Here is a 16,379-nt window from a genome sequence, read left to right as displayed (position 1 = left end):
TCTTCTGTACCTTTCCCAGGACACTTACTTCTGTACAGTCTAAATTACTACTAATAATGATTTGCCTTCTGTACTAGTCTACATGTCCCTTAAAAGAAAAAACACCTACTCAGGGGAGTTCCCTGGCTGTCCAGTGGGTAGGACTCTGCGCTTTCACTGCCGTTGGCCCTGGTACAATCCCTGGTGGGGGAACTAAGATACTGCAAGCTGCGTGGGGCGACCAAAAACTAAAACAAACAAACAAAACACCTGCTCTTCAACTCTGGTTACACACACTATGCCTAGGGCCTAGTTTTTGTTGTCTCAATTGCTCTTTGTTTAATGAATCATGAATAAATATGTGGTTTTAGTTCACACAAAAAAACACAGAAGGAGGCAGACACATATAGGCTAAATAACTGGGCCACAAGTCATTGATAGCTTGAACAAGACCTAACTTCCATACCTTGAGAACAAGAACTCTGAACATTTTAGACATACGATTACATGTATTTTAGACCTACAACTCTGTACATTTCACCACATTCAATTCTTATGTAACTGTCTTTTTTAAATTTTATTTAGTTTTGTCTGTGTTGGGTCTTCGTTGCTGCACGCAGGCTTTCTCTAGTTGCGGAAGCGGGGGCTGCCCTTCGTTGCGGTGCGCGGTCTTCTCATTGCGGTGGCTTCTCTTGTTGCGGAGCACGGGCTCTAGGCGCGCGGGCTTCAGTAGTTGTAGCTCGCAGGCTCAGTAGTTGTGGTGCACGGGCTTAGTTGCCCCGCGGCATGTGGGATCTTCCCAGAGCAGGGCTCGAACCCGTGTCCCCTGTATTGGCAGGCAGATTTTTTTTAAACATCTTTATTGGTGTATAATTGCTTTACAATGGTGTGTTAGTTTCTGCTTTATAACAAAGTGAATCAGTTATACGTATACGTATGTTCCCATATCTCTTCCCTCTTGCATCTCCCTCCCTCCCACCCTCCCTATCCCACTGCTCTAGGTGGTCACAAAGCACCGAGCTGATCTCCCTGTGCTATGCGGCTGCTTCCCACTACCTATCTATTTTATGTTTGGTAGTGTATGTCCATGCCACTCTCTCACTTTGTCACAGCTTACCCTTCCCCCTCCCCATAGCCTCAAGTGCCAGTAAGCAAAAGATAATATACATTACGTAATTTTCACAAGTATATGAGTACATTTTACACTCACCATTTTCATTTCTTTGCAGATACCCTGACTCACTCCCAATACTCGAGTTAACGGTAGTTTCTGGTAGAAGTGGCTGCTTTCAGTAACAGAAGCAGAAACTACATTGACTCATTGATTTTCTTTCTTTACAAGATGATTAACTCCTTAGTTTGTAAAAACATTTTTATATATTTCAGTTTACAGGAATTTCTGGATCCGTAATGTCTGATGATCATCTAATGCCAAATAGTGGCAATGTGTAGCTGTCTACTGTAGCAATAATGCTGTGTAACAACTACAAAACCTTGAAGGTATAACAAGAAGCATGTTTGCTTGCACATCTGGATGGTAGGCTAGGGAGCTCTGCTGATCTTGCTGGCGCTTGATCTCAGATGGCTGATTGGGTGATCTAGAATGGATATGACTGGGGACAACTGGAGTGACTCTCTCTATGGGTCCCTCCTCTTCTCGCAGGCTACCCCAGAGAAATGTTCTCATGGTGGAGGCAGAGGTGCAAGAGAGAAAGTGGAAAGAAGTATGCCCTAGAGTCCTAAGCTAAGTGATGGCTCACATCAGTTCTTCTGCTGCATTCTATTATCTAAAGCAGAAGGCCAGCCCGGATCCAAGTGTCAGGAAATAGTGTCTCTTTGGCAAGAGGAGCTACATAGCATCAAGTGGGAATAGAAGGAAAGGTAAAGAACTGGAGCCAAAAGTGCAATTCACTAGAGGCTGTCCGTTCTCATCCCCTTAAACCTCAGCTGATTTAGGTAGAGTTGGGTCCAAGAGGAATAGATGTGACTGATTTTTGTGTGTTTAATCTCACCAAACATTTATATAAATAGATGCATGGGCTGTCTTAGTTTGCTCAAGCTGCCATAACAAAATACCACAGATTGACTGGCTTCCACAGCAGGAATTTATTTTCCCACAGTTCTGGAGGCTGGGAAGTCCAAGATCAAGGTGCAGGCCAATTCAGTTTCTGGTGCTAACTCTCTTCTTGGCTTACAGATGGCCGCCTTCTCACCATGTCCTCATAATGGCAGAAAAAGAGAGCTCTCTGGTGTCTCTTCTTATAAGGACACTTATACCATCACGAGGGCTCCCCCTCATGACCTCATCTAAACCTAATTACCTCCCAAAGGCCCATCTCCAAATACCATCACATTGGGGTTTCAACATGTGAATTTGAAGGGGGCCACAATTTAGTTCATAACATGAGCTAAACTTAATTTAAATTTGGTATCTTCATTCCTTTTTAATTCTTTCCCCCAAATGTATCTCTCACTTCAGCTGTGAATGAAACTTCCTAATATTAGAAATCAAAGTCAGAACTTAACTCTGGAGTCTCAGAGATTGATCAGAATATCATGGAATTTCTTAGTTAGTCTTTAAAAACATGTCTATCTCTACTGGAGTTAAGGATAAAATATGCACTTGATCTAAAGTTTCACTTGATCGGAAACTTGAGGGAATGATTAATCAGTCCTTGCCACGCCGGATTTATTGGAAAATTCAAAGTGATTTCATGCTTCCCAGCCAAAGCATTGGAGGTCATCCTTCCCATAAGCTTCTGGAACTTCTGAGCATTATTCATTCAATCTTAAAAACTGCATGAATCTTTCATTCTTTATTTTCAGACTCTTAAAGGCCTTGAGCAATTAAGTTGCCAGAGAACTCCTCTGATAGCCTGTTCATTTTAAGTTCTTTGGACAGGTATTTTATTCATTGTGTGTGCAGGAGAGAAAAGAAGGAAGCTCTTCTTCAGGATCTCAGTTTGTGCCTATCGATGAATTAAAGAATGGACATCTTGCTTTATTTATTTATTTATTTATTTATTTATTTATTTATTTATTTATTTATTTGGCTGCGTCAGGTCTTAGTTGCAGCGCACGGGCTCTTCGTTTCAGCGCATGGGCTCAACACAGGCACACAGGCTCAACGCAGGCACACAGGCTGTAGAGCGCACGGCCAGAGGTCCCCCGCGGCATGTGGGATCTTAGTTTCCCCCACCAGGGATCGAACCCGTGTCCCCTGCATTGGAAGGCGGATTCCTAACCACTGGACCACCAGGGAAGTCCCAAGAATGAACATCTTTAAGAAGAGATAAAGGTTCAGAGAAGAAACCCATTATCCCAGAGAAAAGATGAGATTAATTTGTTCACAGAATGTCTTAAAGATAGATATATTTGTGATGTGTTTCTGGCCTGGCTACCCACCCTCCACACCTGGACAGGTATAGCCCTTAGAACAGGAATTCAAGAAAGCTTTTGTTCAACCTAATGAATATCTCATGACAAGAGCATTATTGATAAATCATCAGTCAGCAAAAGAAATTTTAGAATTCTTCTAAAACCAGTATTAATATCCCTGTATGAGGAATTTATGAAATAAAAACTAGATTTGGGGAGTTTAACAGCAAAATTCATTCCTTTTATCAACTGCTTTATGTTTAAAGGTGTTTCTGACCAGCCCTAACAACACTTATATATGCCAGAGGAAATAGGTAGGAGGATAACACAAAAATAACAGTGGTTATCAACTCTTTTGTTCACCAGATATTGTGTTATCATCTAGTACATTCTAGGTACTTAACTAGACACTGGTAAAATAGTGATGAATGAGACACTAGGTCAGACATAGACAAGCCATAAATAGGGACAACCACAATGAGACTCCACACCCACTAGGATATCTATCATAAAAAAGATGGACAATAACAAATGTTGGAAAGGATGTGGAGAAATTGAAACACCCATGCATTACTGATGGGAATGGACAAGTTTGACGGTGCCTCAAAAAGCTAAACTTAGATTTGCCATGCGACACAGCAGTTCCACTCCTATGTACATACCCCAGAGAATACAAACATATATCCATGCAAAATCTGTACACAAATGTTCACAGTAGCAGCATTCACAATAGTCAAAAGATGGATGCAGCCCAAATGTACATCAACTGATGAATGGATGAACAAAATGTGGTATATCCATATAATAGAATATTTTTCATCCATAAAAAGGAATAAAGCACTGATACATGTTATAACATGTCTGAACCTGGAAAACATTTTGCTAAGTGGAAGAAGGCAATGCACAAGACCACACATTGTATGATTCCATTTAGATGAAACGCCCAGAATAGGCAACTCCACAGAGACGAAAGCAGAGTAGTGGTTTCAGGGGTTAGCGGGTGGGGGAGAAAAGGCAGTACTGCTTAGTGGGCTGAGGCCTCTTCTTAGGGTGACGACATTGTTTTGGAAGTTAGATAGAGGTGGTAGTTATGCCACTGAACTGTACCTTTTATTTTATTTATTGACTTGCTTGTTTCTGGCTGTGCCGTGTGGCTTGTGAGATCTTAGTTCCCCGACCAGGGACTGAACCCAGGTCCCGGCAGTGAAAACGCTTATAAATACAAATACAAATAACAAAAAATACAAATATAACAAAAAACAAAACCACTGCAGTCCAGTGGTCAGGGAATTCCTCAACTGCACATTTTAAAATGATGAATTTTGTTATTTGTATTTCACCTCAATTTAAAAAATTAATTGAGTTGAGTTATCTCATTTTGCAATCATTATGACTGCATGTCTATGTATTTATACATGTAGACTGTTATTGCAAATGAACCCGGCTGGGTTAAGGCACACATGGAAAAATCTGTCTCTTTAGTTCCTTCTTGCATGTACAAGATAGAGCCATACAGTCAATTTCCACTTTTTAATTGGTTTATCAGGTACATATTAATACTTACCCTTGTTATCCTGATCAGGATATGTAGAACGTAAGTAGTTTTTCCATAGAATAACTGTAATAAAAGCATAATAGTTTAACAGCTTTAAAAATCACTATACCAGGGCTGCCCTGGTGGCGCAGTGGTTGAGAGTCCACCTGCCGATGCAGGGGACACGGGTTCGTGCCCCGGTCCGGGAAGATCCCACATGACGCGGAGCAGATAGACCCGTGAGCTATGGCCGCTGAGCCTGCGCGTCCGGAGCCTGTGCTCCGCAACGGGAGAGGCCACAACAAGTGAGAGGCCCGCGTACCGCAAAAAAAAAAAAAAAAAGAATGTTAAATTACTCCCCAAACTTAAACCTTGGGGTTAGAGAGCACTTTCATCAGCTGTGATATACAAGTTAGGAACGGTGCCAGTTTGAAGGATAAAGTGGTGAATTTCTTTGGTTTTACCTAAAGTGTCATTTGGTCTCAGTGTCTGCAGGAGAAGCCACGAGGACAACTGTATAAACAAGCCTGGAGACACCAGATGGGTCAGGTTGTATTAGGATGTCCCCCAGAAACCTAGACATACTGTAATAGAAAACTTGCCTGGGGACTTCCCTGGTGGTCCAGTGGTTAAGGGTCTGTGCTCCCAACACAGGGGGCCGAGGTTCGATCCCTGGTCAGGGAACTAGATCCCACACGCTGAAACTAAAGATCCCAAGTGCCACAACTAAGACCCAGTGCAGCCAAATAAATAAATAAATATTTAAAAAAAAAAAAGAAAACTTGCCTGACCACCCCAGCTGAAACGATTTCTTGGAGCAAGTCTTCCACACTCATTTGACACATGTGTGTTCATTTATTTATTCATTCCAAAATATTTTATGAACACCCTTTGTTCAGTCTCACTCAGAGTGAGGTGGGAGTGAACCATATCTGAGGAGTGGGCAGGGAGCAGAGAGGATGTGCAGATGAGGAGGGAGTGGAGACTCACACGAAACCAAGGGACTTATCCCCAAAGATTTTGGGATACCTTCAAAACTATACACCTGATTCCTGATATCTCTTGCACAAATGATAAGTATTCCTGCTTCACGCTACACACACACACACACACACACACACACACACAATCTCAGTATAATATTAAAACAGAAAAAATACATTTGGCAAACAGGTGCCAAGCGCAAGTCTTGGAGAGATGATTGAATATTCCGTTTTTTCCCCTGTTGATAATGAACCCATTTTGGAATGTAAATTTCAACTAATCTCTTAACTCCTCTACAGCCACTCTAGAGTAATAGGGAGGAAAATGGTAAGTTTCAGATTTGATTCTTCCTTTCCAGGTACAAATTATCCTGAGGACATAAATTACATGATTTACTATTTTTTTTCCAGAGAAAGCCTTTAAGGAGGAAATTAAGAGGGAAAACATCATGCTAGTAATTTTCTACACATAAATATTAGTTATTAAATTAGCATTGAGATTAGAAATATGTTAGGGGAAAGAAATAGTTTGAAAATTATTTATGCCCCCAGTATATTAAAGTGCTTATAAAACCTGTGACAAGGCCAAAATGAAAGGAAAAACTAATTTTTAAAAAATTATTTATTTATTTATTTATTTATTTATTTGTGGTTGTGTTGGGTCTTCATTTCTGTGCAAGGGCTTTCTCTAGTTGCGGCAAGTGGGGGCCACTCTTCATCGCGGTGCACGGGCCTCTCACTATCGTGGCCTCTCCTGTTGCGGAGCACAGGTTCCAGACACGCAGGCTCAGTAGTTGTGGCTCACGGGCCTAGTTGCTCCCCGGCATGTGGGATCTTCCCAGACCAGGGCTCGAACCCGTGTCCCCTGCATTGGCAGACAGATTCTCAACCACTGCACCACCAGGGAAGCCCTCAATGATTTTTGATTGTCACAGCCTGGGGGAGGTGTTGCCACTGGCATTAGACGTTAAAGGCCAGGGATGCTGCTAAATATACTACAATGAGCAGGAAATTACCCCCAACAAAGAGCTTTCAAGTCCAAAATGTCGCTGGTGCTGAAGTTGAAAAACCCTTGTTAAGACATTCACATTATTCTCTATTTATTACAATGCTATCCATAGCATTAACTCAGAACCGTATTTCCATTGTAGCTACCAATGTATATTGTGCTAGGTACTGTTTAAAGCATTTTAAAAAACAAACACACATATAATTCAGTATTTACGATCATGTGAAGCACTGTTGTAAGCATGTTAATTAACCTTCACAACCTTATGAGATGAGTACTATTATTATGGCTATTTTTCAGATGAGAAAACAGAGTTTGAGTGATTTACCAAAGGTCACACACCTCAGAAGTGGGAAATCTGTAATTCAAGTCTGAGCTTTCTGTTTTTAGATTCTGGACTCGTAACCATGACACTGTATTTTCTCTCATTTATGCAGTCTGTATTTCCTTCTGTATTAACTATCAATTCATCTCTTTTAATCAATTATTGAGTGATATATGAGTATCCACCTTATATATTTATACTTGGGGATTTTCCAATTATCTTTCTCTTACTGATTTCTAGTTTAATTCCACTGTTTTCTGAGAATGGACATTGTATGATTTCTATTGTTCACATTTGTTAAGGTGTGTTTTATGGCCCAGAATGTGGTCTGTCTCGGTGAATATTCTATGTGAACTTGAGAAAAATGTGTATTCTGCTGTTGTTGGCTGAAGTAGTATATAGATGTCAATCACATCCAGTTGATTTATGGTGTCATTGAGCTCAACTATGTCCTTACTGATTTTCTGCCTGCTGGATATGTCCATTTCTTTCTTTTTTTAAAAAAAGTAAATTTATTTATTTATTTTTGGCTGCGTCCGGTCTTCGTTGCTGCACGCAGGCTTTCTCTAGTTGCTGCGAGCGGGAGCTACTCTTCATTGCGGTGCACGGGCTCTAGGCGCATGGGCTTCATTAGTTGTGGCATGCAGGCTCAGTAGTTGTGGCTCGCAGGCTCTAGAGCGCAGGCTCAGTAGTTGTGGCACAGGGGCTTCAGTAGTTGTGGCACACGGACTCAGTAGTTGTGGCTCGCAGGCTCAGTAGTTGTGGTGCACGGTCTTAACTGCTCCGTGGCATGTGGGATCTTCCCAGACCAGGGCTCGAACCCATGTCCCCTGCATTGGCAGGCGGATTCTCAACCACTACACCACCAGGGAAGCCCTGGATATGTCCATTTCTTAAAGAGGAATGTTGAAAGCTCCAACCACGATAGTGGATTAGTCTCTTTCTCCTTGCAGTTCTATCAGTTTTTGCTTCGTGTAGTTTGTCAATGTTTTGTTAGGCACATGCATGTTAATAATTGTTATGTCTTCTAGGAGAATTGGCCCTCTTATCATTATGTAATGCCCTTCTTTATCCCAGATAACTTTCCTTACTTTGAAGTCTGCTCTGTCTGAAATTAATAGAGCTTCTCCTGCTTTCTTCTAATTAGTATTAGCATGGTATATTTTCTCCATCCATTTACTTTTTCTCTTTTTCAAAATTTATTTATTTATTTTTGGCTGTGTTGGGTCTTCGTTGCTGTGCGCAGGCTTTCTCTAGTTGCAGCAAGCGAGGGCTACTCTTCATTGTGGTGCATGGGCTTCTCATTGCGGTGGCTTCTCTTGTTGCGGAGCAGGGGCTCTAGGTGCGCGGGCTTCAGTAGTTGTGGCTCGCAGGCTCTAGAGCACAGTCTCACTAGTTGTGGTGCACGGGCTTAGTTGCTCCACGGCATGTGGGATCTTCCCAGACCAGGGCTTGAACCCGTGTCCCCTGCATTGGCAGGCGGATTCTTAACCACTGCGTCACCAGGGAAGTCCCAAGATTTTTTTTTTTGTGGACCACCTTTAAAGTTGTTATTGAATTTGCCACAGTATTGCTTCTGCTCCATGCCTTGGCCTTCTGGCCGCGAGACATATGGGATCCTAGCTCCCTGACCAGGGATTGAACCCGCACCCTCTGTAGAAGGCAAAGTCTCAACCACTGGACCGCCAGGGAAGTCCCTGTTATAGTGTTCTTTATCTCTAGCATTTTGGGAGTTTTTCTTAGGATTTCTGTCTCTCTGCTTACACTGCCCATCTGTTCCTGCATGCTGTCTACTTTATTCATTAGAGCCCTTACCATGTTAATCATAGTTGTTTTAAACTCCCAACATCCCTGTCGTGCCTGCTTCTGATGCTTGTTTCGTGTCTTCAAATTGTGTTTTTTGCCTTTTGGTATGCCTTGCAATTTTTTCTTGATAGCCAGTCAGGATGTAGCTGGTAAAAGGAGCTACTGTAAATAGGCCCTTAGTGAAGTGATGGTGAGGTGTGGGGAGAGGCGAAGCCGTCTATAGCCCTGTGATCGGGTCTCAGTCTTTTAAGGAGCCTGTGCCTCTGGGCTGTGAACTTCACAAGTGTTTCTCAGTTTTTTTCTCCCACCTCCCGCAGGACGTCTAGAGTGGGTTGGAGTTGTGTGTTTCCCTGCCCCAAGTCAGTTAAGCTCTGATGATGCACCAGTGGGTTAGGCTCTGGTTAACTAGTTTGTCCTGAGGACAGGCCTTGTTAAAAACAGAGTGCTCCGGCTATTTCGAAGTGGTTCCTTTTCCTTGCCCGAAGCCTGAGGAGATTTTTCTTTGATCCTTACTGTGGGAACCTTGTCTAACTCCTGGAGGTGACTCTCACGATATTACAGGGCCCCCCCATGACTGGGTTTCCCTGGAGTCTTAAACTCTCAGAATCAATTATGGTTCAGGTTTCCCTGCTCAGGCAGTGTTGCCCACTGGCCCCCTCATCTCCTGAGTCTCTGCTCTGGGAAGCCTCCTTGTATTCCCTTGTCTGTCAAACTTGGGGGCAGTGGTTTGCTTTGTGGCCTCTCCTCTCTTGTGGATTCAGAAAGAGTTGTTGATCTGTCAGTCTGTTCTGCTTTTCACTTGTTAGGTCGGACAGAGTGGCAACTTCTAAACTCCTTACATGCAGAACTGGAAACCGGAAGCTCTGTTTCTAATATTTTGATAGCTGTCGTAGTGCTCATCTTATATACTTCTCTATGCTCTCACTTCAGCTTTTGATTATTTTATTAACATATTTTGGTTTAAAAGTCTTAAGTGTTTATATTTTCATAGATCCATAGATATATAAATATCCATAGATCTTGCCTCTGATAGCTTCCACATTGCTTATAATCCTAAACCTATGTCATGTGACATCTGGGGTAAATAAAATAATGCTTTCTCTTAGTTTAAAAAATATATACGTTTAGTTCTTTGTCTGATGTAGACTTTATTGTAGATTGGAGTATAAGATTTGTTCAGGCACAATTCCCAAAATCCACATCAAGCAAAGTCATCAGACAGCTCCAGATTCTGAGGCCTGGATTGTCTGCAAACTTAGAGCATAGATTGATCAGGTTTTTCCGAAGTTGCCAGTAAAAAGCATGAACTTGGAAACTAGAGACTTGGCTTCTGGTCCCAGCTTTGCCTGCAGGTAGATGAGCACATTTGACTCTCTGAGATACAGCTTCTTCAACTATAAAAAGAGAAGGGGGTATAAGGTCACCTTGAAGGGTCCTTGTGGCTCAAAAATTCTGTAGCAAACCTTGAAGTTCTCATTATTAAGTCCTGAATCTCTAGGCCATAGTAAGACTCTGTTCAAGCTATACCATTCCATGAGATAACGGTTAAATAAATGGGATGGCTAAGGGTGGTGATAAAGTTAATTCATATCTTGAGACCCACAAAATGGAGGCCACCCCAGGGGCCCAGCCCAAGTCACAAATCTAAACCTAAGTCAGCCAGCATTTATGAGAAATACCTGTCAAAAAAACCTACAATACACCAATCACAATCCTCTAACTCAGCTTTAGCTACTTTACCTCACCCTAGAAAATAGGACCTGCTAGCCTTATAAGGAAATTCCCACCTCCTAGCCAGTCATGCCCTGTTTCCATGTTGCTGCTTGTAACAGCTCTATAAAATTCACTCTCACTCAAAATCCTTTGGGAAGGGTGCTCCACTGCTTGTGAGGTCCTGTACTCCCCCAATCCATAGATTGTTTTCTCTTGAATTAGGGACATTGAACTTGTTACTAAATTGTTTCAGTTTTGTCATTTGACAGTAGTCAAAAGGTACACACTTCCAGTTATAAGTTCTGGTGGGGACTTCCATGGCAGTCCAGTGGTTAAGAATCAACCTTCCAATGTAGGGGACACAGGTTCAATCCCTGATTGGGCAAATAAGATTCCCACATGCCTCGGAGCAACTACTGAGCCCGAGCACCACAACTAGAGAGAAGCTTGCGCGCTATAACGAAAAATTCTGCTTGACGCAGCTAAGACACGATGCAGCCAAAAGTAAAATAAATATTTTTTAAAAAAGTTAAGTTCTAGGGATGTAATGTACAGCGTGCTGACTATAGTTAACAATACTGTATATTTGTATATTTGAAAGTTGCTAAGAGAGTAGATCTTAAAAGTTATCACAGGGCTTCCCTGGTGGCGCAGTGGTTGGGAGTCCGCCTGCCGATGCAGGGGACACGGGTTCGTGTCCCGGTCCAGGGGGATACCACATGCCGCGGAGCGGCTGGGCCTGTGAGCAATGGCCGCTGGGCCTGCGCGTTCGGAGCCTGTGCTCCGTGGCGGGAGAGGCCACAGCAGTGAGAGGCCCACATACCGCAAAAAAAAAAAAAAAAAAAAAGTTATCACAAGAAAAAAATGTAACTATGTGAGTGATAACTAAACTTATTGTGATAATCATTTCACAATATATATATGTATCAAATCATTATGTTGTACACCTTAAACTAATACAATATTACATGCCAATATCTCAAAACTGGAAAGCATAAAATTAGAAATGGGAGGGAATTCTCTGGCAGTCCAGTGGTTAGGACTCCGAGCTTCTACTGCAGGGGGCGCAGGTGCGATCCGTGGTTGGGGAACTAAGATCCTGCAAGCCCCCAGGCACGGCCAAAAAAAAAAAAAAAAAAAGAAAGAAAGAAAAAAAGAAATGGGAAAATGGCTAACTTAAAAATAATTTTTTAAAACTCTGCTTAGCATGTTACTTTCTCTTGGTGGGTGTTCCTATTTCGGGCACTTAGTACAGAGCTTGCTACAAGTAAGCAAACCCAAAGAGTTCTCTTAAAACTTAGAAAGGCCAAGAAGTAGACAACCAGAAAGAGCACACGGAATGAGACAAGTTTCACAGTGTGTGGGAAAGTCGTGCCCTTACCCTCTGATCTGGATATGGCTCATCTTCATCTGGTGAGTGACTGTACTTGTTTTCATGCTCAGTGCTACCATTTCACATACCTTCATTGCTGAAGGCCTTAAAAGTAACTGTCATCACCTGATGACATGACCATATTTAGCTGAATCACCACCAAGCATTGTTTCTATCCAAATCCAATCTGTTTACCCCTCTCTGTTCCCCTTCTGCAAGTGTTCTTGGGCCCTTTGTCCACTGAGTCTCAGCTGAAAGCATTGGTTCTGATTTCCAAAGAACAAAAACAGAGAGATCTTTTCTGTTCTAAAGAGTAACTTTTGTACTCTATCAGTCACACCTGGTGGGGGAGGAAATTGCTTTGAAATTGCTTTCAAAGAAACCTTGTTCTCTAGGGCACCATGATGGTAAGGAGAATTACAGGATGTTTGAGGAGGCTAATTTCAAAGTACAGAGATGGAGAGACTTCTGGGTTTTTTTAACTAGGAAAGATATTTGCAACAACATGGCTGGACCTTGAGGATACTATGCTAAGTGAGATAAATCAGACAGAGAAAGACAAATACTGTACGATATCGCTTATATGTGGAATCTAAACAAACAAAAATCATGGGAACTTCCCTGGTGCTCCAGTGGTTAAGACTCAGTACTTCCAATGAGGGGGGCACAGGTTTGGTCCCTGGTTGGGGAACTAAGATCCCACATGCTACGTGGCGTGGCCAAAAAATGAAAAAAAAAAACCAAACAAAACCAGAACCATGAAAGCAGAAAGTAAAATGGTGGTTACCAGGGATTGGGGTGGGGATATGGGAGAGATGTTTAAGGGTACATACCCGCAAAGAGTAGATTAGTAAACCCTGGAGACCTAATACACAACTCAGTGACTGTAGACAACGATTGTATTATAGACATTAAACTTGCTGAGAGACTGTAGTCTTTTAATTGTTCCCAACACTAGCGAAAAGAGAATTATTTGACAGAAGTGTTAGCAAAGGCTACAATGGCAACCAGATTGCAATATAAATGCATCTAACCAATATGTTGTACACCATAAACTTATACAACATTGTATGTCAAATATATCTCAATAAAAAGACAAATACACTAGAGTATTTTAACACAGACATGATGAATAAAATTACTTCAGTTGTGTAGAATTTTGTCTTAAAACTGGAGAATGAATATTCAGTAGAATACTGAATATATATTTTTCTTTCTTTAGCAGGCTTGCCTTTCATAGTGGGTTGAACGGTGGCCCTCCAAAAGGTATGTCCACCCAGAACCTGTGCATGTGACCTTATTTGGAAAAGGATCTTCAGTTGGGCCCTAAATCCAATGACCAGTGTCCATCTTTATTTATTTGTTTGTTTGTTTGTTTAGGCTGTGTTGGGTCTTTGCTGCTGCGCGTGGGCTTTCTCTAGTTGCAGCGAGTGGGGGCTACTCTTCGTGGCGGTGCACAGGCTTCTCATTGCGGGGCTTCTCTTATTGTGTGGGCTTCAGTAGTTGTGGCTCACGGACTCTAGAGCGCAGGCTCAGTAGTTGTGGCGCACAGGCTTAGTTGCTTCACGGCATGTGGGATCTTCCTGGACCAGGGCTCGAACCTGTGCCCCTGCATTGGCAGACAGATTCTTAGCCACTGTGCCACCAGGGAAGTCCTGACCTATTTATTTTATAACTGGAAGTTGGTACCTTTTGACTCCTTTCACCCATTTCACCCACCCCCCACCCCAATGACCAGTGTCCTTATAAGAGAAGATGTTGTACACCTGAAACCAATACAATGTTATATGTCAACTACATCTCAAACTGAGAAAAAAGTAAAGAAAAAGAAGAGAAAATACAGAGAAGGCCATGTGAAGACAGAGGCAGAGACTGGCGATGCATCCACCACCAAGGAATGCCTGGGGCCACCAGAAGCTGGAAGAGGCAAGGAAGGGTCCAACCCAGAACCTTTGGAGGAAGCATGGCCCTGCCATCACCTTAATCTAGGACTTTAGGCCTCCAAACTGTGAGAGAATACATTTCTGTTGTTTTAAGCTACCAAGCTTGTGGGGTTTGTTATGGCAACCCCGGGAAACATAGATGCCACTTCAGACATTTTTCTCTCATCATGGCCATTTACACTCTATGAGGAGAGGGGCTGAGTCCCTCTTTTCAATGCTTGGCACATAGGGGGTGCTTAATATATATCAAATGATATGAGATATCAATACCAGTGGGAAATTGTATCGACTCCACACTTCAGTGGTAGGTGAATTGTTTCCCCAATACTGTATGATGTTTATAAAGAGGTTCTATGTGAACGCAAATCTAATGTACAAGAATTAATAAAGAATTAACTTGCTTTGCCAGGTCTGTCTCTTTACTAGAAGAACAGCAATAAAGGTGAGCGTAGTTCTGGGCTGGGAATAGGAGACTTGGCAACTATTCTAACTTTCATCACTGCCTCATGAGCCTCAGGCAAGAGGGTTCACTTCGGTGACTCAGTTTCCCAAGCCATGAAAAGAAAATCCTGTCTCCTTTCTGCCTACTAAGGAGGATCATGGGGGGCCAGGCTGAGCGGGGGTGGGGAGCCTGTAACGTGCTCTAGCTTAGTTAAGAGAAATATGAAATGGCCCTGCGTTATTTTACTCTCTGGAAACCAGTTTAAAGTTCTGTTCCTGTCTCACTTTCTATATCAGGATTCTTCAACCATTCAGCAGAGTGGGAGACAAAAGCTGCCCAGTTAGTAATCATTAGCTCCTTTTTTACAGGTGGAGAAATTTAAGGCAGAAGAGGGTTACATGTTGAAGTCAGCAAAGTAATTCACCAAGAGAATTCCAAAAAGATTCTGAGTCCACAACAAAATGATTTTGTGGAACCATCCGTTATCCAGCTGCAGAGGTGGTTTGCTAAAGTGCAGTATTGTTGAAACCATTGTTGCTGCAGCAGAAGTTGATCAGGCAATCAGGATTCAGATAAGACCCGGATTAAGCATTCCAGTGAAGAGATGCTTTTTCATTCTAAAGGTGAGCAGATTTTATGACCTATCTACAACTTTGGCATTTGCAAACTCAGATTAAAAGAGGATGGAGAGTCCCTTTGGTCTTTTAAGTCGTGAAATTTAAGCAGTGGCCACAAAGAAGGTGGATTATCTTGACTGGGTGAAATAGTTATACTGTATTTGTGAAGGTAACCAAGAATAAACAACATAGCAAACCAGATACAAGGCTCAGTTACTTTTGTTTGGCTCATATCTAGGCAACCAGAGGCAGGCACTCATCTAATTATGCAGCTAACTTAGATGAGGGGTGGGGGTGGGGAGGTGGTGGAGAGATGCAAGTGCTGGAAGTGAGACAAGAATGGCAGAATGCAGAAAATTGTTAAAACTGGGTGATGGATATATGGGAGTTCATTACACTATTCTGTTTACTTCATATATGTTTGATATTTTCCAAAATAAGAAATGGCTTAGTACAGCAAGTTGCTAACCAGCTCTGCAAAAGGCTCATATGGTCCTTCATGATTTACTATCTTTGAGACAATCCTTTGCTAGAATAAAAATTGCTATTCTTCTACCCTATTGTCTAAAGAGTACACGTGATGTTGAAAGAAATCATTTATTCAGTAACTTTAAAATTTTTTAATAAACCTTTTGCTGCTTCTTGAATTTGAGAAAGGTTTTTGAAATTATTTGACTTAAGAGTGCATTATGGGACTTCCATGGTGGACCAGTGGTTAAGAATCTGCCTGCCAATGCAGGGGACACGGGTTCAAGCCCTGGTCCGGGAAGATCCCACATGCCGTGGAGCAACTAAGCCCGTTCACCACAACTACTGAGCCTGCGCTCTAGAGCCCGTAAACCACAACTACTAAGCCTGTACTCCTAGAGCCCGTGCTCCGCAACAAGAGAAGCCACTACAGTGAGAAGCACGTGCACCACAACAGAGTAGCTCCCGCTCGCCGCAACCAGGAAAAGCCTGCACGCAGCAATGAAGACCCAGTGCAGCCAAAAAAAAAAAAAAAAAATCCTTTCAGCCTCTTATTCCAACCACTACTGCAGTGACCTTAAAAAAAATAAATAAGAGTGCATTGTGAATTCAATAAAAGAATTTTTTTGAGGGATTAAAAAAACACAAACTCAGAGATCAGCCCCATTACATATTAAGCAAGTAGTTAAGCTGCAATAAATTATCCCACATGTCTTGGGAATACTTTTACTCTGAAATACAAAGTATTAGGCTGTTAATGATTATGTTAGCAACAGACCCCATTTTCTTGAACCCCAATTGGTACAGTTA

The sequence above is a fragment of the Mesoplodon bidens genome, assembly GCF_964165515.1.
Source record: "Mesoplodon bidens genome assembly, chromosome: 13".
Taxonomy (NCBI): domain Eukaryota; kingdom Metazoa; phylum Chordata; class Mammalia; order Artiodactyla; family Ziphiidae; genus Mesoplodon; species Mesoplodon bidens.
Note: the sequence above shows the minus strand (reverse complement) of the source record.